This window comes from Leptodactylus fuscus, chromosome 6 (assembly GCF_031893055.1).
Source record: "Leptodactylus fuscus isolate aLepFus1 chromosome 6, aLepFus1.hap2, whole genome shotgun sequence".
Taxonomy (NCBI): Eukaryota; Metazoa; Chordata; class Amphibia; order Anura; family Leptodactylidae; genus Leptodactylus; species Leptodactylus fuscus.
In genome coordinates this window covers 72,375,321-72,398,242 of record NC_134270.1, presented here as the reverse complement: position 1 = coordinate 72,398,242, position 22,922 = coordinate 72,375,321, and the positions used below count along the sequence as shown (strand labels likewise).

At 41.4% G+C, this 22,922-nt stretch overlaps 1 protein-coding gene across 1 annotated transcript in view; it reads right to left on the bottom strand.

Annotated features, from left to right (window-relative positions):
* LOC142210809 (protein kinase C and casein kinase substrate in neurons protein 1-like) overlaps positions 1 to 22,561 on the bottom strand; it is a 63,393-nt gene extending 40,832 nt beyond the window's left edge. The window contains exon 1 of the mRNA XM_075280247.1: positions 22,474 to 22,561. The gene's annotated coding sequence lies outside the window, so the exon portion shown is untranslated. The remainder of the gene's footprint in view (positions 1 to 22,473) is intronic.
* Between the last annotated feature and the right edge of the window lie 361 nt (positions 22,562 to 22,922).

Here is a 22,922-nt window from a genome sequence, read left to right as displayed (position 1 = left end):
TATTACTGTATTTCAGATTGTATGTATCACAATGTATGTATCACTATGTGTAGCATTATGTATGAGTCACAATGTATATAAGATAAGAGATAAGATAAGATAACCCTTTATTAGTTCCACTCTGGGGAGATTTCAGTGTGTTACAGCAGCATGATAATACAGATACAGGATAATAACAGTAGTATATTACAGAAGGAGACACGTATAAGCTCAGAATAGCAGATAGGAGAAAAATACTAGGAATCATAGCAGGAAAAGAAAGAAGACTTCAGGATCATTTAGTTCTCTGTGCGGACTGCTCTTCACTTGGTCAGATGTAGATTATGTAACCTGACCAAGGTTGAGAGGAAAGGCCTCTGATAGCGCTCCTTCTCACACTGGGGGTGAAGCAGTCGGTCACTGACAGTACTGCCCAGTGCTATCACGGTCTCATACATGGGGTGGGATTTATTCTCCAGCATGGAGCTCACCACGGACAGTGTCCATCTGTCACCCACCACCAGTACTGGGTACAGGGGGTCCCCAGGACTGAGCTGGCTCTTCTAATCAGCCTAACAAGTCTATTTCTGTCCTTGACTTGAATGATTCTTCCCCAGTAGGCCACACTGAAAAAAATGGCTGAAGAAATCACAGCGTTGAAAAAAGTCCTAAGAAGTGGCCCCTGGATTCCTCAGCCTCCTGAGCAGGTAGAGCCTGCTGTGACCCTTTCTATGCAGTGCATCCAGATGATCAGCCCACAATGTACATATGATACCATACATATCATACTGTATTTATGTATCATGTATCACAGTATATGCATTACTGTAGATGTACCAGAATATATGTATCCTATGTGTATCACTATGTATCAAAGTGTATGCAGTACTAAGGCGATGTACACACGCCCGGCCTTGATTGAACGGCACGTACAGAACATGGATGACATTGTGTGCCTCCTGTGGCCCCATTCATTGAGGTCAGTGAGCATGGGCCACAAAAGAAACAAGAATAGTAAAATACATGGTCGTGTGTACAGGGCCACAGAGATGAATAGGTCAGTGTTCTAGCTGTAAAAAACACCGCCAGCACACAGACTGTGCACACGTGTGCATGAAGCCTTAGTAAGTATCACAATGTATTTATCACAGAGTATGTATCTTAATATTTGTATCACAATGTATGTAAATATTACTAAGCATGCTTTACAATGTATGTATCATTTTGTTACATTGCTTGCTTAGTGCTAATGTTTATCCCTATTTATCATGTATTGCTCCTATAATAACATTGTATGAGTTACTGCACCTACAGAATAACATAAAGCAAATATTTAAGGAGCCATAGATAGAGGAGTCTACAACAGCACATTTACTGGAAAGTGTTACATTTTTCTCTTCTTGTTTATTGTGAGTTAAAACATAGGTCATTTAAAGGGGTCCCCTAACCCTTTAATAGAGATTACATGCACCAAAGTATTCAAGGGATTGTTTCATGAGTAAAAGCCATTTTAGGCCAGGACTCCACGTTGTGTAAAAACCGCTGCATTTTGCAATACCTGCAAAGTGAATGGGATTCTGGCTAGCCCCATCTACTGTACACATTGCTGAAAAACATCCACAGCGGAAATGCTGCGATTGATAAAATGCATGTGGTTTTGTAAATTGCAGCATGTCAATTACACCTACGGAAATACCAGTTGTTTCCCTATAGGTATAATAGAAGCAGAAAAACTGCAGAGGAAAACTCTGCAGACTTTCTGTGAAAAGAACTATGGTAAAAAACACAACGCGTTTTCATGGCAGTTTTTCCTACAGCACTTTTTGGATGCCTTTCACTATGTGGATCCTTAGCCTTAAATTCAGAATTTAGCTGATCAACAGCCCAGCTCTAGAAACGGTAACCCACTGCAAAGAGGTGGCAGAAATACATATCGGCCATTAAAATACATAGCAGACCCTTTAACATATGGACAGGCCAGGGGTGACTGTATCAGATCTCTCTGACTAATTGTGGGGTTTCCCAGTAGTGGATCCCCCTTTATGATATCTAAGCTTATGTGATAAAAGGGTATATGGAAATGAGTTGTCTTCATAAGAAAACCCCTTTAAAATACACCTACGCTACTGCTATTGTGGACCTCATCTTGTTGTCATAATAACACAATGACAGTTCATCCATAGACATGTGATTGTTCATAATAGAAAGGCTGTGGGCTGTGGCCAACAATTGGCTGGGAACACTATGTGCCATTAGACACAACATCATCATCACACATCCATGAAAACAAAGTACAGCGGTGAACCCTGGCCCGAGCTGTTTGGAAACTGTAGGAGATGTACAGCCTTCGAACGACATTAAGATTTCAAAGCCATTGAAGTTTTTTATGGGGCATCAGTGGCACACCCAGTTTTCACCTGTTCTTGCCGGTCTCTGGTGCTATACTGTGTGCGGGGCCTGAAGCAGAAGCCTGTTAACTTGAATGGGAGCAGAGCTACAGTACTCCGGCCTGCATGGCCACTGCATATGTACAAATGTAAATGAACTAGAATTGTATGGCAATTTGCACTAGAAGACAACTGGCGTACATGCCTGACACTACATTTATTGAGCATTTTACACATTTTCTGTGTCTTGTTCAACATGGGACATGGCTTAGCTGGAAATGGATGGCGCTTTATAGAAAGTGGAAAGGTTAAGGATGTGCCACCATGCACCAAAAAATATGCAAACACTAAATCATAGGTTGTGTTAACTTAGGCTAGACATTCTCAAAATGCACCAGATTTATCATCAAGATCTAAGTCTATATCCAAGTCTAAGTTTATATTAGTTAGTGTAAGTAAACCTATCCCAATACATGGACCCTCTATCTTCTGGCTACATACACTGTATAGTTCTAGCACAGGAGACTCCTGAGAACAGCTAATCTTGGGGGGGCTGTTTAGGTCATCATATCCTTTAGGTCATCAATATCAATAAAGCCCCAAAGCCAGAAAAAAAACAAATAGAACTTGTGGGGTATTCTCTACCATGTAAGGGAAGCATATTACAACTACAAGTCTATAGTAGCAGCTAAAACAGCAGACAAACAGGAATATTACCTTTAGTGAGACTTATGGTATATCCTTTAATAAGCCATATATAAATGAGATTTTCAGCAATGGATTATAACAAGGTTATACATGCATAGTAATTTATTGCCGCAGTATACATGCTCCTTTTAACAACAAGAGTGTTTCTTTCATATAATTTCCTGAAGTAGAGCTGTGGTTATCCCTGACCCCCCTCAATGGTATTGTAGAATCCAACCAGGAGCATGGCCTCACCAAGGCCTAGGACCCTAGGGGCCCAGAAGGAGTCTCTTCCCAATATGTATAGGTCAATACTTTAAACACTATATATTATAGTTAGGGGGCCTGGTGCAGATTTAGCATCCAGGCCAAGAAGCTTCATGTTACACCTCTGAATCCAGCAGATTGCAAACTGTTTTTATCAGGAACTTACATACTATACAAGCTGTAGAGCCCCTGTCCATTGAGGTACAGTCCCAAATACTAATCCTAAAGACATAGTACTATGTGATTCCCAATTAGGCAATTTCCTGGTATAGTCCTTTAAAGAAGACCTTTCACCTCCAACAAGTCCAGCTCTATACATCATTTACTAGGCTCTGCTCTGATTTCGGCAGAGTTGGAATTTTTTCTCTAGCCCCCACCGTTCCCTGAGCAATCAGTTTTACAATCAGTGGTATTAGTTTTGGTGCTTCATACACTATTTAGGGCTCGTTTACATCTGCGCCCGGGGTTCCGTTCATGCAGGTTTCAGTTTCCTGCATAAGACTGAACAGGAGACGGAAACCTGCAGGACTCTTTCAAACCCATTCATTTGACGGAAGACGGAAAGACGGAACGGAAGAAGACGGAAAGCTCAGAACGGACTCCGGGCGCTAGTGTGAACCTAGCGTCAGACTCTGTACTGTCAGGAGGGCAGTGTCAGGCAGGAGCAGACAGGGGGTGTGATTCTGAGCTCTGAATCTCACCCCCTGCCTAACACTACCTTTCAATTTTACAGAACTTGAATATAAGTCAGGCACCAAACCTAGCTGTAGTTGTTGCTCAAGAACGGTGGGGGCTAGAGAAAATATTCCAACTGTTCTGGAATCAGTGGAGCGACACCTATTAACAGATGCTAAGAACGTCAATGAATGGAGGTGTGAAAGGTCCTCTTTAAGGGAACTCACAGTTAGAGTTTCTCTTTGAAGAAAGCACCACTAATGTATTATAGCTGTCAAATAGGACATTCTGCAGACATCCTTAAGACAATGATAATTGCAGATTGGTTTAAAAATCCTTTCTGAGATCCACAGAGTTTCATCCGTCACCAACATAAACTATTCCATCCCCTAAACAATACGTTTACCCGCTTTGTAAATGTTTGCATTTCTTATAGCACTTTTTGTAAACTGTTTCCTTAATTCATCATAGATTGAGGCTGTCTGTACATGCACCAGTGCCCTAAAGCCTGGGTACAGAGCTAAATGCAGCTCCCATGTTCCCTAGAGACCTGCATGGTACTTCCTGGTACAGTAACAATATTGGGCCAGTATGTTTCACTTCAAGGTTGGGTGGATTTGCCATTCATGGGTTTTGAAAAACTGGGTGGCAGAAATGATCGTAAGAAGAGCTGTAAGAAGAGCCATATGGGTTGTCCACATGATATCTCATAAATAGGTGTAACTAAGAAATGGCTTATTCAGCTTTTAACAATTTATATGTAAAAGTGACAGTTTTTTCTGGTACCAACACCAATGAAAAGTCTGGGGCAGGGGTAATTTACTTTTACAGACAATGGGGCAGGGCATGGACCAGATGTTGGTAGGGATAGGTGGTAGGCACTACTCCTTAGAACATATCATTGGATCTGCAAGATAAGTAGCTTGGTGTATTAAGAATTTACTGGTTGTGTAATATCATGTGTTATGATGTACCTGCACTATATTGGATGATGTGCTTCATATATGCTCGTTCTGTTTTAATTGGCGCAGATTATTGGGAGGTCACTGTTCTAGAACATTCGAGAACTGGGTTGTGTGAGCATTCCTTATAGGTGGAATTAAGATGTGCCTATGAGTTGCACCAGAGGAGAAGTTGTGTGTTGTTCTTCTGCAGTGCAGCCAGCATAGGGTGGGTGATGGCTCTGTATTTAAGGGCCACTCCTGTGCTCTGCAGAGTGGAGGAGAAGGCTTGAGGCAAGACAAAGAGAAGGAGTAGGTCAGCTTGTTCTTGAAGGGCTGCTTGGAGAAGGCAACAACTAGAAAGGCCAGGCAAGCCAGCAGAGCTATTTGATTTTCTTGCAGCTAGGAGGGGGCAGCTACACTTAAGAAATTAGCAGATTCAGCGTACTGGTATACCTTCGTGAGCATGTGGTGAGCAAGAGCCCAGGACCTGCGGTGGTGGGTGCTGCACCCCCTGAACAGCGAAAGCGTAACACAAATGGAGGTGTGAATGCATGACAATTTCCATCATCCCATAGAAGTGAATGGAGCAGCATTTATGCATATGTACTGCTCCATTCCACTTGAGTACTTGGCGACCATGATTCTCGTGACCACTATAGCCCCAAAAATCAGATGTGGATAAATGTCATCAGTAGCAAAATCCCTTCAATTTATTGCAGCCTCCTTCTTTTCCTTTTGTCATCTGTTTGGATTGTTTCAATAAGAAGCCACTTGGGAATTGCTTAGTTTGCAGTTCCCTCATATATTAGTATATCATGAAGAGAACAGGATAAATAGAGTTAAAGGGAGCAGGGCATTCTGGCAGATGATAATGGAAACTTCGGAAAGTATAGATAGATTTGGTTTTAGCTGTTCTGTTTGAGAGATTAATTCTCTTTCTGACACTTCTCCAGTTTGTGTGATATCCCCTGGGTGGGAGCTTTCAGTAACTATGGAAGGGGGCCAAATACTACCGCAATCCTTAACTGTTCTGTTATAATGCCTCCACCGTCCTGCCTACACTACGACCACAGAAATCTGTGCTGCACATTTATATCCAAGAGGAAAGGGGAATTCTAAGCAAAAAGGCCTAAAAATCCTGCAGTATATTCTATGTGCAATATTCTTTCTTCTAAACAAATAGAGCAACAAGAAATCTATGTTTCAAGAAAAGCTGGGTGACAACCAAAATGGCTGACATTTCAATTCTTTCAGGGTTATCATCATGTTTATGCAGGCTCCTGAATAAGGAGAATATGACCAAAGTATCACATATACCATTGTTCGCCAATCTGTGGTTTTTCCAGCTGTTAAACAGCTACAATTTACAGGATCCCAATAATAATGTTTATGTAGAGTACTTTAATGCCAATAGCTATATATGCTGGAGCCTATTTTAGTATTCAATAGGCCAACTTGATGGACGTGAGTCTTTTCTCAATTGTACTATAATAATAATACTCCTACTAGGTCGATGGAGAACCAAGGTTGATCACAGTAAACCATTTTTTATGGTGCTTTGGCCCAGGACAATGGGGGGCCTACTGTTTCGTATCCACATAAGACACCAGTATAATAAATATTACATGGTAGGCAGAGCACCAAGCTAAGGGCCACGAGATTTAAGATATGTCTCTATTCCCTGTGTACACTACTAGACCTCCAAGACAACAAAAATTCCATAACTAACATTTTACACAAATGTAATGAGGACATGCATGTGCCCATGGCCAACACATTACATTGTTATTTTGAAAATGCTTTTTGACCTTCATGGAAAAGGAATTATAATATGTTGTGGTTATTCCCATATATTGGTTGTCTGAAATCACAGAGAATGATGAAAAGTCTGCTGACAGTATTAGACGGAGCAGAGGATAGACAGTAACTCATAGCTACAAGATCAGACTACACAAGCTGTTTGTGGTCTGTAACCATGGAGACATAAGTTTTTGGAGGAGCTTTCGCAAAAATGGTATTTTCAATAAAGACTGTTTGCAAAGGTTTTTTGTTTTGTTTTTTCAATTTTAGATGCAGTAAAAATGAATTCCAAAAGTATACATGCCCTTTAAATTGGACTTCACTTTAAGCAATTGGTATTTGAAGACATTCACCCTTGCACCCCCCCCCAACCCCATTTACTCTCATAACTCTACCCTTCTTCTCTTTCACCTTAAGTCTGTCTCTCTCAGTTCTATTCATGTACTCGTGGTTGTGATGTAAACTGAGAGACGCAGTGAATGCTGCATAGTAGCATGCTATGTATAACTTGCTGCACATGAGGATAAAGCAGGACCCACCCTGGTGAGTACGAGCATCCAATTCCAAGTGGCCTAGTAATATTTATAAATACACAGAGCAGAACACACGCCACCGAGTGAATACCATGTACTGCCTACACACGTTATCCAAGTGACAGGTGGAACTGCTTTACTATACAAAGTGCATGGAGCATGGGGAGAGCAGTCTAGAATTTTAAAGGAGTTGTCTAAGATTAGAAAAACAAATGCAAATATAATAATGCAACAGAAAGTCAAAAAATGCATTAGTTCTAAAACTGTACCACACAAGTCCATGGGTTGTGTCAAGTATTAAAGTTCTGCTTCACAGAACTTGTGGCAAAAGATGTACATTTTTTTATTATTGGATGACCCTTTAGAAAACTTTGTTTACATTTTTCAATTTTTTTTTCAGCTAAAGTCAAGAATGCATGCAGCTAGGAGGAGATATATTTTTTAAAAAAAGTTGTTTACAGATGAATAGACAGTCATCTTTACCTAAAACATAACTGCGCCCTGGTCTCCTTTTTGTAGGTTTCCGTTTCCTGCCCAAAACTGGACAAGAGACGGAAACCTGCAGTCATTTTTCAAACCCATTCATTTGAATAGGTTTGGAAAGTGTCCTATCGTGAGCGCCTGTGAGCATTTTGTGCTCTCCGTGGCGAAACCGTTTTTTTTTTTTTTTTAACCAGACACAAAGTCGGACATGCAGGACTTTCAATAAGATATGTTTAAATCAACAGTACAGTGTATGCATGAAAAAACTAATTTTTTCTTTGTTGCTTCTATTCTGCTATTTTAGCAGTTTTACCTTCTGCATGCAGCTGCAGCTATAATTTTCAGTTGTCTCAAAACTAATGGTTGGAGACTAGCCGCTATGGTGTCTCTGCATACAGAAAGAAAATAAGAATCTGCTGATATATCTCCTTGTCGTTCAGAACTGCCTACTTGACATTAGATAGCAACAGAAGTCACACAACTTCAGGTGTTATCCACCCCCACCATAAGCGTGATGTCATTACTGATGAAAGCAGCGGTGTAACTAGGAATGGCGGGGTCCCAGGGCAAACTTTTGACATGATTCCCCCACCCCACCCCCGAAGATGCCGAAGATCCCAACCAACCGACTGTGTGAACCCTACCTAACAATTCTAGCCTCTACCCTGCCTCCATCAGGCATTCTTCTATGAGTGATCAGAGGGTTTTATGGACACTGACCGGTTGGGAGCATGGTAAATGCATAGGGAGAGTGAAGTGTTTTATCATTAGCATCATGTGAAAACTGCATGCTCTGTAAAGCATGTGTGGGGTTTTTAAGCAAAACTTCACTGTGTCTTACTGAGAAGTGTTTTATCATGGATTTTGGTGGACAGTAAACTTTCCTTTAGAGACCAATGCTAGGCAGCTTCTGCCAAGGCAGATAAAATAATGGGATGCCTCAAAAGAGACATAAATACTCATGACAAAAACATACTTATACCTCTATACAAATCAATGGTGTGACACACACTATTGTGCGCAATTTTGGGCCCTGAAGTACAAGAAGGACCACCAAAATAATTAAGGGAATGGGTGGATTAGAGTACAAAAATGGATTAACAAATTTGGGGTTATTCAGTTTAGAAAAAAGATGTCTACAGGGAGATCTAATAACAATGTACAAATATATAAAGGAACAGCATAAAAATCTTTAGACTGAGCCCACAGCAAACTTTTACTCCACTTTTCTGGTCCTCATGTTATCATCCCCCATTTACTGGTCCCCCACATAGTATAATGCTGCCTTTTCTATAGCCCCTACATGTTATAATATCCCCTTTTCTAGCCCCTGCATGTTATAAAACACATCCTTACCCCCCCCCCCACACACACACACACACTGTACATTGCCTTCTTATTTACCCCTGTACAGTTTTCTGCCTCTTTATCTAACTTTCACACTGAAATGCCACCTCTATTGGCCCAACACACTATACAGCCTCTTTATTGGCACTCATTCAGTAAGTTTCCCCTTTACAGGCCTCCATATAGTAAGTGCATATAGTAAGAATAATGTACTAGAGTGCACAGTATAATAGTGCCTCTCTACATAGTATAATGTCCCATAGTGCTCCCTACAGTTTTTGTTATAAATTTTCCATAAACTTTGGGTTCGGTCGAAGCTGAAATTTTTGGGGTTTGCCACCCACTAACTATTATTATACTCTGGGAGGCCCAAAGCAGGAGAGTAAAAATAACACCAACATCATTACGTGCCATTCAGGAAGACTGAAGACCCGTGCCAGGAGAGGCCAATGCTCATTATCTGAAGAGACCCCAAAGTATAATAACAGCAGTTCAGTTTAGGACATGTTTGGTGTGAACAAAACTGCTGGGTGAGCTCTGCAAGACAAATCTAGCAAGAATTGCCCTACAAATACTCTCAGTACCAAGGTCCTGCCTTTGGCCACCTCCATTTCTCTCTTCATCCTTGAGGTCCCACACTGAATAGCATCAGCAATGTGATGTGGGCCGCACAGGGTACCTGGAGGCCTGAAGGGGAAGTGGAGACAGTCTTGGGCATGATTGGGTATTGGTAAGTAAATAGCGGCTGTTACCTGCTGGTAGTTCCGCCATTGCGGATATATATACTGATAGGGAATTTAGAAATTAGTTTCCAACTTGGGACAGTGAGTGATGACAATATCTACAAAGTGCTTTGGAATATATTCCTGCTGTAAAAATAAAAAATAAAGATACTGCACTTCCTTCAACGAATTCATATTTTGATTAACCCCTTAATGACACATCCTATTTTGGCCTCCAGGACGAGGCATACTTTTCGCTTTTATATTTTTCCATTGACATATCTATATGATGGTTTATTTATGTTGCATACCATGGAATATAAGGCCCCGTTCCCACAGAGTAACGCAGCGCTCATTCTGACACGTAAACACGTTTCATAGTGAGCGCTTCAAAACAGAATCCCATTGACTTCAATGGGTTCCATTTAACGTGCATAACTCATTGAAATCAATGGGTTAAAAAGCCTCCCATTGATTTCAATGTGTAGCGCGTGTTAGACAGAAACCATTAAGTCAACAGGATTCTGTTTTGAAGCGCTCACTCTGACACGTGTTTACGTGTCAGAATGAGCGACGCATTACTCTGTGGGAACGGGGCCTAAATGACATGCTAACTGCTAAATTCTGTGGGTCAGTACAATTACAGTGATCCCTAAAGTATGAAGTGGTTTTTATGTTTTACTACTTTTGCACAATAAGAACACTTTTTTTATGGTGTTCACTGTGCAGGTAAAATAACATACTAACTTTTTGTGCGGGTTGTTTATTATATTATTGTTAACATAATAAAGTAGGGTGTTATCTCTTGATCATTTGTATAATACCAATGCCTCTGCAAGAGCACAGCACCCCATAATCACACTGTGGGAGACCTAGGGAAGCACTTTACATGCCATGGTTGCTATTGACTGTAAATGGTTACAATGTCAGGGATCAGCGTTAGCCATTAGCATTTGTGGCTTCCACCAGGCTGTATATATCAGCCAGACTCCTACTGGTGACCCTACAGGTACACTGGCAGTGCCCACATGATTGCCATGATGAGTATATTCAGCATGAAGTATTATCTGCCCCATACTCATGTATATATTTGTCATAGAGCAAGAAGGGGTTAAGTTTATTTTAAGTGAAAAACAAATACAATGTTGTTACAGTAAGAAATCATCTATTGTAATGTCTGATAGAATTATTGAACAGGGATAAATTATTGGTAAAATAACAAATTTAGAATGAAAACTGCAAGTCCGCTAGAGAAAGGCAAAGAGTACAGTAAATCCGTATTACATCACATGTGGATTGTCATGTTAATGTCACATGTTATTCCCTGGCCTCAGATGACCTGCCTATAAAAAGTGCTCCATCATTGCTCCACTGAACAGGCACCCTCAGGCACCATATGTATGGATCAATCAAATTTCATCTTTAATATTTCCTGGGCAGGTCAGACAATGAAAGCAGTAATGTAATAGATTGTTATAGATTGCTGTAATCAGAATGATAGAGAAACGTATTATAGAAATCTAAAGCTTAACTCACTCAAAAACAAACAAAACAGTGTAACCACAGTTACTCTCAATATTTATTTTTCCTAATCTTATAGGCTCAGACATATGGTAAGATGTTTGGTGGTATTCTCAAAATGTATTGCTGCTTAATTTGTGCCTGTAACCCCCTCTTTCCAAGTCATGGATTACCCCTTTAAAAAGGACCTTAGATGTGCTGTATTATATACCTCTGGAAAGCCGATGCAATGAATTCAGCATACAGTCGGCTTTCCCAATATGAGCCCCGGTGCTGCTAGTTTTGGCACCACTGTCAGAAAGGCGAGCCCTTCCACTGTCAGAAAGGCGAGCCTTACAACCTAGTGTCATCTCTGGCCTGTGGGGAATGCCACCCTTGACAGTATTCTTCCATAGACTTGTACTGTTGGGGGGAGTTCCTCACAGCTCAGCAATGACGCTAGGCTGTGAGGCCCACCCTTCTGTTAGTGAAGAGATATCGGTACCACAACTAACGACACTGATATCTCCAGCACTGGGGCTTATACCGAGAAATCCAATAGTTCGCTGAAGTCAGAGTACTGTTGGCTCTCTAGCGGTATATAGCACTACACATCTATGAGGGTGTGAAAGGTCTTCTTTAAGCAGCTTTACTACGCAAGAGCTCAGCAAACAATTCTACACAAGTCAGCCCATGGTATAGTGGTATAGGGAAAATAGGATGTTGAGGTATGTAATGTAGAAATCCAATCAAAGTGATGCTCTGAGGTACCGTTAAAATATAATTATTTTCTTTTCCCTTATTTCAGAAGTCCCTCTATACGGTACATTAAATTGGCAGCAAACCTCAATGAAAATCAGCAGATTGTTACAAACTTGATTACTTCAGGCTCTGGTTTACAGACATATACCTTACATGGATGCCTGTGGTGCATTTCACTGTATATACAGTGGTATACTGTATGTCAAACTTTGTCTCCTGTTGTGAAAAATTGTATCCTTCTGCAGAGAGAAGACAGTAAAAAAAACTGCAAAAAAACCCCCACTAACGTTTACCATCCCAACATATGTGAAAAGGATACACTCTGTGACCTAAGGGCGCACTTATTAAATTCATGATAGCTGGACCTATAGTATATACAAGACGTGGACAAAGACTTAACAGTTGTGGCTACCCATGACTTACCTATGTAATGGGGTGCAAACACACACCTTGAACTTATGGCTAACAGCTTGGTAAGGGTTAAGTCCTTGTCACAACTACAACACTGTTAGTTTAGTGGAGCAGCCTGGCGCACAGAAGGTTTATTGTTACATTGTTGTATCATGTGTTCTGAATGACTAGTATTGGATTGTACAACCCCAATTTCAAAAAACTTGGGATGCTGTGTAAAATGTAAAGAAAACAAATGATTGGTCTGGAAATCTTATATAACCATATTTTATTCATCATAAGACACATATCAGAAGGTGAAAGTGAAACATTTTTCCATTTCATTAGAAAAAAAATCAACTCATTTAGAAAATGAGCAACAAAATATATATAAAAAAAAAGTTGGGACAGGGTTAACAAAAGCCTGAAAAAGTAAGTGGTAGTAATGAAAACAGATGTAGAGGGAATTTTCAAGTAACTCACATGTATAAAAAGAGCATGTTAGAGGGGCAGAGTTTTCTCAGAAGCAAAGATGGTCAGAGGTTCACCAATCTGTGAAACTTATGGCAGAAACACTTCTCAAAAAAAAAAAAGTTGGGACATGGCCATGTCTACCAAAGTGTAGCATCCTCTCTTCTTTTTTTACAGTAAACATCTAGGAAGTAAGGAGTCCAATTACTGGAGTTTTGGGAGCAGAATATTGTTTGTCTTATGTAGCATTCTAGCTGCTCAACAGTCCTGGGCCATATTTGTCTGATTTTTCATTTCATAATATGTCAAATATTTTCTACTTGACTACAGCAGGTCAGTTTAGCCCCCAGACTCTTTCTGCAAAGCCATGCTGTTGTGAAGGATGTAGTATGTGGTTTAGAATTGTGTTGCTGAAATATAAAAGAGATGTTCCATGACAGATATGTTGTTCTAATTCCTTTATCTATTGCTCAACACTGATAGTGCCTTTCAAGATGTGTAAGCTGCCTATGCCATTCCATCAAAGAAGGAGGCTTTTGAACTGTGTGCTGATAATAAGCTGAATGGTCCATCTTCTCTTTAGTCCACCAGATACCTGGTTTCCATAAAGAATTTCATATTTTGATTCATCTGACCACAGAGCAGTTTTCAATATTGCATCAGTCCATGTTAAGGGAGCTATGGCCCATAGAAAACCGCTGCATTTCTGAATTGTGTTGCTATATGCTTTCTTTGTTTCATGATACAGCTTTAACTTGCATTTGTGGATTGCACAGTGAATTGTGATGATTTCTGGAAGTATTCCAGAGTCCATGCAGAAATTTGCATTACTGATTTATGCCTGTTTTTAATGCAGTGCTACCTGAGGTCCTGTAGCTCATGAGCATTCAATATGGACTGTTGGCCTTATCCTTTGTACAAGTGGATTACTCCAAATTTTCTGAATCTTCTGATGATATTCTATACTGTAGAGGGTGGTATATTGAAAGTGTTTGCAATTTTACATAGAGGAACTTTGTCCTGAAATTGTTCGACGATTTTTCAATGCAGTTTTTCACAGATTGCTGAACCTCTGACCAGTTTTCCTTCCTAGAGACTCTAAGAGAGACTGTCTATAACATGCTCTTTTTATACACGTGACGTGACTTGAGTGAAAATTCTACATGAGTTAATTTTTTCAAATGAAAAATGAAACTTATCTCCTGATACATGTTCTGTCATAAATAAATATAATATATAATTTGGAATTGGGGATGTAAATTGTGTCACATGCCTAAATTGTGCCATGTCTTTCTAGATTGTGCAGGTCATCATGCATTCAGTGTTCTACTGCTTTCTGTAAGCTGTATTGCTCACAGACCTCTTAGAAGTGGAACAAAGTTGCATCTATGGGTTACATTCCCAGGGATGGTTTTTTTGCTCCTCTGGAGTGAGTACTATTGATATCAGACATTATCCAGGTTACCCAAGGTGGGAATAGCTCCATATTTAAGGAACCATTCCCGTGCTCTGAAGGAGCAGGCCATCTTGGAGGACAGCGTAAGAGAAGGACTTCTTGTAGGAATGGAGGATGGTTTGGGGCATGGTGAGCTTGGAAGCGTGTTGGAGAGCTTGTGGAACAAAACAACGTTATAGCCAGAAAAATACCATAGAAGCACTTGTGAGTAGGTGAATGGGTTCTCCAGTGGCAGGCTGTGCGTCCCTTGTAACAGTGGAAATGTACTGTTCATTGCCGTGGCCTGTAATCTTGTGTATTAGGTTTCAGATTCTACTCTACTGTTTCATCTGTCAGTTTGACATTGGTATTCCACTGAAGTATTCTGCCGTGTTTACTGTGCCTTCAACATTTAACCTAAGGGAAACTTCAGTGAGGAGCGAATGTCTGTGTGTCCTTCATTGCTGGGGGTGACTTAAGGTGATTCGCAACGATCAGTGTCTGAATGGCAGTTTGGAAGAAGACAGGTTGGAATCAGCAATGCATGGGCTGCACAGGATTGTGGTGCCAGCTGCAGAGGAGCAGCCATATTGCCATGACCTAGTGCCAGTGTATAATCACCGATGCCTGTTAGACCTACTTACTGAATTGGTCATCTGGGTGATGTAGTATGAACATGGTCCAGCCTATATTTCTGTTCTGGACCAACCAGCTTGATGTGGCAGGGATTCCACTACTTCTTCACATTGTGCCACCTTCTTTAGCAATGGCCAAGAAATGCTAAAATTGTGCACCCCTCAGACTGATGCTTGGATGCCTGCATTTCATATATCTGTACGTACTATAAAGCATATTTGTCTTTTCCTTTTCAGTAGCTCCATGTAGCTTTTTCATATTTTCCTTTTCTTGACATTAACTACTTGTTCCTCGCTTATTGCTTATTTTTTTCCATTAACCCCCCTCCCCTGCAATTCATCCATCATCCCAATGGGTTTGCCTTTGCACAGCTGTGCAGAAATACCAAAAAATCCACTAGCACTCTGCATTTATGACTATAATAGGTCTTTGGCTCTATCTTTTCCTGCGTTGCTAGGGGCATGGATTCAGAGGGAATAGACAGAGAGGTAAATGGAGAATAGAACCTTTGCCACATCTCTTGAAATTCACTGCAGCCAAAGAGGTGTGATCAGAAAGGCCTTTCCCAATAAAATCTGCTTTTTCCTCTGCTCACAGCCAGGAGTTTAACCCAAAGGTCTCTGGATATTAATATGCTTCAGAAGGGGGGCTTGAAATGAGTTAAAGGAGCTCGAAACAGGATGTCACAAGTTATCTGGTGCTGACTGTTCAGAAATCTCATTAACTTTCTTGCTACAATAATGAACAGAAGGAGAATGGCGTCTGTGCAGCGAGCACTGTATCTCTGTGGCACTTCAGAACTATTCAGATAGAGTCAAAGAACTCTCCGCATGACATCAGTCAAATTGGATTCCTTAGGCTGGGTTGCCTGGAGTGGTATCCAAGCAGTAGCCTATTCTCTCTACTGGAATACATTCATTTTGTATTAGTTTTCTCATTACTGACCTCATATATGGCTGTCTAGAACAAATTTCACCAACCACCATTGCCAAACCACTGCTAAAGTGGTCTCTTCTCCTCTGTCTGTTAAGCTCCCTAGTGGTGACTAAGTGTAAAGACAATGAGTGGAATTTGATGGACTGAGGTTTCCCATACCAATATTAATTAGTTATTAAAAATAATAATTCTGGCACATCTTGGGGGGTTTCATGCAAGAGAATTGAAATGTACATCAGACAGGGACAGGCATAAATTTCAGCTATGACTCCGATGCCTCATAAAAAGAATGTGTCAACCTCAGACCCTTCCATAAGTGCCCCAGTCACAGATGCCCCCTTAACACGATTGAAACCTTTCTTTTATATGGTTTTGTTAACCCCTTCCAGTCTGTGAAATTTTTTGATTTTCATTTTTTGACTTCTCGCCTTCCAAACCCCATAACTTTTTTATTTTTCCGTTCACAGAGCCATATGAAGACTTAATGCTTGCAAGACAAATTGTTCTTCATAATGGGACCATTTATTATTTTGTACAATGTACTGGGAAGCTGGAAAAAAATTCAGAATAGGGAGAAAAAGTACATTTGTGCAACCTTCCTACCGGCTTCATTTTTAAACCATTCACTGTGCAGTCAAAATGACATTTCACCCATATTCTATGTTTCGGTAAAATTACAGGGATACCAAATTTATAGGTGAAACAATGGCGGTTTGGCAACTTAGATTTTTTTTCCCGCTTTTTTTAAAAACACTTTATTTACTAGATCCCTTAGTTATCTTGAATCCCAGGGGGTTTGTTCGCTAATGCAATGCATTAGGCTAAGGCCCCACGGGATGATCGCAGGAAACCGTCGCAGGAACGCATCGTGGTTCTTCCCGCAGCACTTTGATCAGTCCTCCGTGGACTTTCTGTTACAATTATATGTACGGGAAAGCCGACGGTGTTTCCGTATATATACTTGACATGCTGCCATTTCCATAACAGCGCCAGTTTTGGAAATTGCAGCGTGTCCGCACTGAGGTTTTAAACGCAAAGTGGGCATGGGATTCGCATAAATCCCATCTACTTTGCAGATACTGTAAAATGCCACAGGCAAATCACGGCATTTCCGGCCCGTGGGGCTCCGGCCTTAGAAAGGCTACTGGCTGTCACGGCAATAGAGCATCTGGCCCCAGATGCTAGTAACTCTCACTTATTGGTGGCGTCAATGCGGTGCCAGCAAAATCGCACCTCCATAGGCCAGGTCCTTAACACAGTATGTAAAATACAACTATGGCAGCCACTCAGCTCTTATTGCGAAGAATGTCAGGAATGGTTTAAATGTGCCTTTAAAAGGTTTATTTCATCACCATTTTTAAAGGTATTGAGTTATTGTCCATAAATGAAAAGAGGAAAAAGGAAAAATGAGGTAAGGAAGTTAAATCTGTCATCCGCCCCCGGCTGTGCTGCCTTTGAGCTAAGTGGTGCGCAGAGAGCAATATTTAAAAAGTAGCAATTTTTGCATAATAACTTTGATTGGTACAAAGAACACTAACTTTTCTTGACTTATATGCCAGTTTTCAGCCCCCTTCTCTTTTTATGCCACACCTGCCAAAACTAAAATGATATGGGTAGATCACTATGCAGAGGACTTAGTCTCAAGTTTAAAGGGGTTTTCCCACCAAAGTAAGTTATACCCTACCCATAAGATTATGTGTAGATTAGAGGGGGTCCAACTGCTCATATCCTAACTGATCAGGGGAATGAGATTATCATGCCGTTGCTCCCATTGAAATGAATTGAGCGGTGTGCAATATGCTTGACCAGATCTCCATTCAGAATATGGTATGAAAATCCCTGTTTTCCCTGATCAGTGGGGTAATTCTCTAGCCTATGGATAGGGGATATCCTGCTTTCTTGGGAAAATTACCCTTAAGACAAATTAATTGAACTGAAAGATAGAAAATGGTGCATTTTTCTAGAAATCTACTCCCCACGGCTAATTTTCAGGCACTCCCTAAGGCACCAATTTTATTAAGAGGCCCATGCCTGTTAATAAATTTGTAGCAAAAATCTCTAACATAAATAGGCATTATGTATTAGAAAGTTTCAGAACTTTACCTTTATCTAGTGGTTAAGCTTTTCTACATAAAACCAGAAGATGCCTTTAGAGACAGGGCCCCACGTGGCGAAACGCCATGGTTCGCCTGTGGTGGAAATGCAGCGGAAAACACTGCAGCGTTGTACAGTCACAGCAAAGTGGATATGGGATTCTAGCGGATCCCATCCCCACTTTGCAGAAAAATGCGCAGTGCGGACATACGGCGAGTTCCAAAACTGTTCTGGTTTTGAAAATCGCAAAATATCAATTATATCTACGGAAATTATTATTATTATTTATTTATATAGCACCATTAATTCCATGGTGCTTTACATTTGGGGGTTACATACAATACACAGAATGTACAGGTAGATATAATGCTAACAATGACCGACTAGCACAGTGGGGTAGAGGGCCCTGCCCGCGAGGGCTTACAATCTATGAGGGAAGGGGGGTAGAGACAGAAGGAGAGGGGGAGACTGTACAGATGGTGGTGCGGTGATAGTGTTATTGAAGGTTGTAGGCCTTCCTGAATAGGTGAGTCTTCAGGGCCTTCTTGAAGCCTGTGATTGTGGGGGTCAGTCTTATGTGTCTTGGTAAGGAGTTCCAGAGTATGGGGGATGCACGGGAGAAATCTTGGAGGAAGTTGTGTGAGGAGCGGATGAGAGCAGAGTAGGAGGTCATTGGAGGATCTGAGGTTACGTGTGGGCAGGTAGCGGGAGATTAGTTCAGAGATATATGGAGGGGACAGGTTGTGGATGGCTTTGTATGTTAGTGTTAGTAGCTTGAACTCAATTCGCTGGGCAATAGGTAGCCAGTGGAGGGACTGGCAGAGGGGAGCAGCTGATGAAGATCGGGGCGTGAGGTGTATTAAGCGAGCAGCGCAGTTTAAGGTGGACTGGAGGGGGGCGAGGGTGTTAGCTGGGAGTCCATGGAGAAGGGTGTTGCAGTAGCCTAGGCGGGAGATTATGAGGGCCTGGACAAGCATCTTGGTAGTTTCCTGGGTGAGGAAGGGGTGAATTCGGTGGATGTTCTTGAGCTGGAGGTGGCAGGAGGTGTTGAGGGCTTGAATATGTGACTTGAAGGATAGGTCAGAGTCTAGGGTTACCCCAAGGCATCGGGCCTGTGGGACAGGGGTAATTGTGGTTCCATTAACTTTGATAGATGGGTCAGGTGGAGGGGCCATACAGGATGGGCTGAAGATGATAAACTCTGTTTTCTCCATATTGAGTTTGAGAAAGCGGGAAGAGAGGAAGGAGGCTACGGCCACTAAACAATCTGGAACTCTGGCCAGCAGGGAGGTAATGTCTGGTCCAGAGATGTAGATTTGGGTGTCATCGGCATAGCAGTGGTACTGAAAGCCATGAGATTCTATGAGTTGGCCCAGGCCAAGGGTGTAGATGGAGAACAGGATGGGTCCTAGGACAGAGCCCTGGGGGACACCTACAATGCTGGCGGTTTCCCTATATATATAAATTGAAACAGAAAGTCTGAAGAGGAAATCTCTTCGAACTTTCTGTTTTTTTGCGTTATGGGAAGAACTACGATGCGTTGCCACCACGGCTTTTCCTGCAGTCCTTTTCTGCTGCGGGACACCACATGGGGCCTTAGCCTTGGGGTGGTGCCCACAAAATTTGGTTCCACCCAGTTGCTTTGGCACAGATTGACTATTTGATATTTGGCCATCCCATAATTCCCACAAAGGAAGATCTCTGCTTCCAGGTGATTCTGGTGGTAACAATTGGTGAATTTTAGTACCATTTTGCCTTCAGTTTTCTTGAAGGCTGTTTGAAAAATGGAGCAACATGTCTGTTTATGAAATTTTTCTCATGATTTACAGACACATTTTTTTATTCGGACTCAGGAGAATACACTCCTTTGTCTGACTACTGTACATAGACTAAAATGCTAACTGTGAGACTGGACAACTGCTGCACATGGAATTCCCACTTAATATGTGCCAAGAGCCCAGGGCCATGAAAAGCCGAGTTTACAGTGGGTGAAAACAACTTAACCCTTCAGTCTTCTCTAAAAACTGGACAAACACTGGCAATAATACCCTGGAACAAATAAGGAGAAAACCTATAAAAGTTTAGAAATTTCTTGCAGTTCACACATCCTTGTGAGGACTTCATATTACAAAGTGTAGCACTATAATAGACAAAGGAGGAGAAAAAATATTTGTGCTGTCTTTGACAAAAAAAACAAAAATTTTTACTTACAAAGTTTTAAGTTGAGTTAGTTGCTGTGGGCAATAACACAAGAACCTAAAGAGCATTTTGAAGATCACAATACAGATGTCCTATCGTTAAGAAAAGGCCAACAATATCAGATTTCACTCTACGAACCCCCGCTGATCAGCTATTTTAAAGGGCTGCAGCTTCAACTGGATCCATGTGCCAGGGGGCCCACAGATCACTCTCACCAGACTTATGGTGAGTTCATACTACCATTATTTAATGTCTGTTGCTCTCATCTGTTCCAACAGGTGTCTGCCTGCGTTCACCCAGATGTAAAAAAAAGCTTCTGTCATGTTTTTTTACTTTGCTTCCATTACAAAAGTAAACAAATATGACGAAATAAAGAATCTGTTATGTTGTTTACATCATAGTCATTGGCATTAACTACTATTAATGTCCGTTTTTGTCATCCTATGACAGATGACAGCATCAGAAGGTAAGAATGGTAGTGGGAACATAGTCTATGCTTCATAATTTATTAACCCTAACCGCTGGTGCACTGGAGTGAGACAGGAGAAGAAGATTTAAGAGAAAATTAACCTTTTAATTCCAAAAGTAGCAGTTGGTTAGCATATAGTCAAGGAAGGATTCTGTGGATAAGGGCTGTAGCACAGAGGGATCTCAATTAGTGAGTGAGGCCTTGATGGGATTGATGAGGAGTTTGTGTACACAGAGAACAAGTCTTCATGATAATCTCAGTCCAGATAGACTAGGACAGGGAAATGGAAATTCTGCTAGAATGTGCGGGTGGGTTGTGGCTGACGGCGGGAAGGAGAAATTGCTATTGGGGCTTAGTAGAGATTTTGCACCAGAACCCCTGAGCATTTAGTTACTACCCCAGCTTCAACATCAATGCATTCTGACATTTCTGCTACTATTAAAGAGTCCCTAAGCAGCATATTCTTGGTTTGGGGTGTACTTCAGACCCTATAGACTCACTTGAAAGCAATTGTCTGGGGAGTTTAGATTGATTTACCCGATCCGGCAGACTCTGGATTAACTACCTGTGATATGGGGGCTGACTGCCAGCCCCCATAGTATGGGTAAATTCCCATGAGATCAGGGGAGGAGTGACCTGGAGGTCAGAACACTACTTCCGAAAACATGACCCAGGGGTTGAAACCAGGCCAGAACCCCCTGGCCCATCATAGCACACATAGAAAGTAATGGTGATATTTGTGGACTAGGTCAGACTCCAGTAACACTGTCATTAGGGTTCATTTAATATACACAATCTTGGATAAAAAGTTCACTCTCCACCCCTGACATTGTTTTACAGCATGCGCCATAGATTCATGAACAGGCTGCCACAAACAGCAGCCAGTCTTCTGCAGAGCAGCGAAGAATAAGCTGTACAGAATGATACCGTACCTCTGTGTTATGTACATCATACTATAAAGCAGACATACTGAAAATGTTAAGGATTTGAAATTCAGGGAATATTACAAATTTGCTGATCTTTTCATTTTACAATTATTAACCTTTCGTAGCCTAAAACATAACCCCCCCTTCGCCCTGAATTGTCCCTTTAAGTAATTCCTTAGGTAATATGAGTAGGCAGCACTTAGTAAAATGTTGCCTAACACAGACGGAAAAACTGAAGTACTGTCAGTAAATGTACTGTCCTGTGGACCTAAGACCCTTATGAATGAAGGTTGTGACTATAGAACACACTATATATACAACTTATCAGTTATTAAACCGCAATGGCCGCTCTTTTTTCCATGGATTTTGGTTGACAGCATAACTGCTAATATTGGGGTTGTCCATAGTTGGACTGTTATGAATGTATTATATACCCAGATACCCCCCTACCTTGTGCGTATACATATCTGTGCTTTACTAGATTGTATGCTCCACTGTACACAGCTGTTCATGAGGCAGACTACATTCAATGTCTAGCACCTTGAAATATACTGCCACTATAAATAAGTAAACTTTTTAGAGCGTCCTGTGTGCTATTTCTGTGTGACTGTCACTACCCCCATCCTGTAGGGCTGCTAGAATTCTTCCAGGGCTGTTCTCCACTTCTGTCTTTGTTTTCTTCCCACATAATTTCCATAGCTATCTTCAAGATGCCCAGGACATTATGAGAATACTCCAAGTGGTCTCTCCCCAAAATGACAATAAACTCTAATTACGAGTCACTAGCAAATAATGGAAAGCATAGAATAAAACCAAGCAGACTTGACTTACCAGAGGAGTGTCTGCCTGCAGTCCCTCACCCTGACTTTGCCTTGCAGATGATGACTTAGAGATCGCTGCCAGCTCGCTGGGGCTAGAGATGGCCAGGAAAGGAGGAGGCTTGGATGTAGGAGGGGTAACATTAGACAGTGTCAGATGGGGAGAGCAGAATTGCAGAAGAAGCTGGAGCTGCTGGAAATGTGCAGTAAACCCGTTCTGATTCTTCTTGCTGACTGCGATGAGATGGGGAGTGGGTACAAGGTTTAATGTTACATAGCGTTTTGTTAATGAATAATGTTATAGCGGACTAGTCCAGGTAATACTGTAATAATAATGTCACAGCTGTATACTTGTACAAGAGATGGGCCCCCCTCATCTTGATGCGCACTTATAGGCTATGGCTGAGAAGGGCTATTCTCTCTATCAGGGCTTGGCAAATAACACTTTAAGGCCAGGGCCCC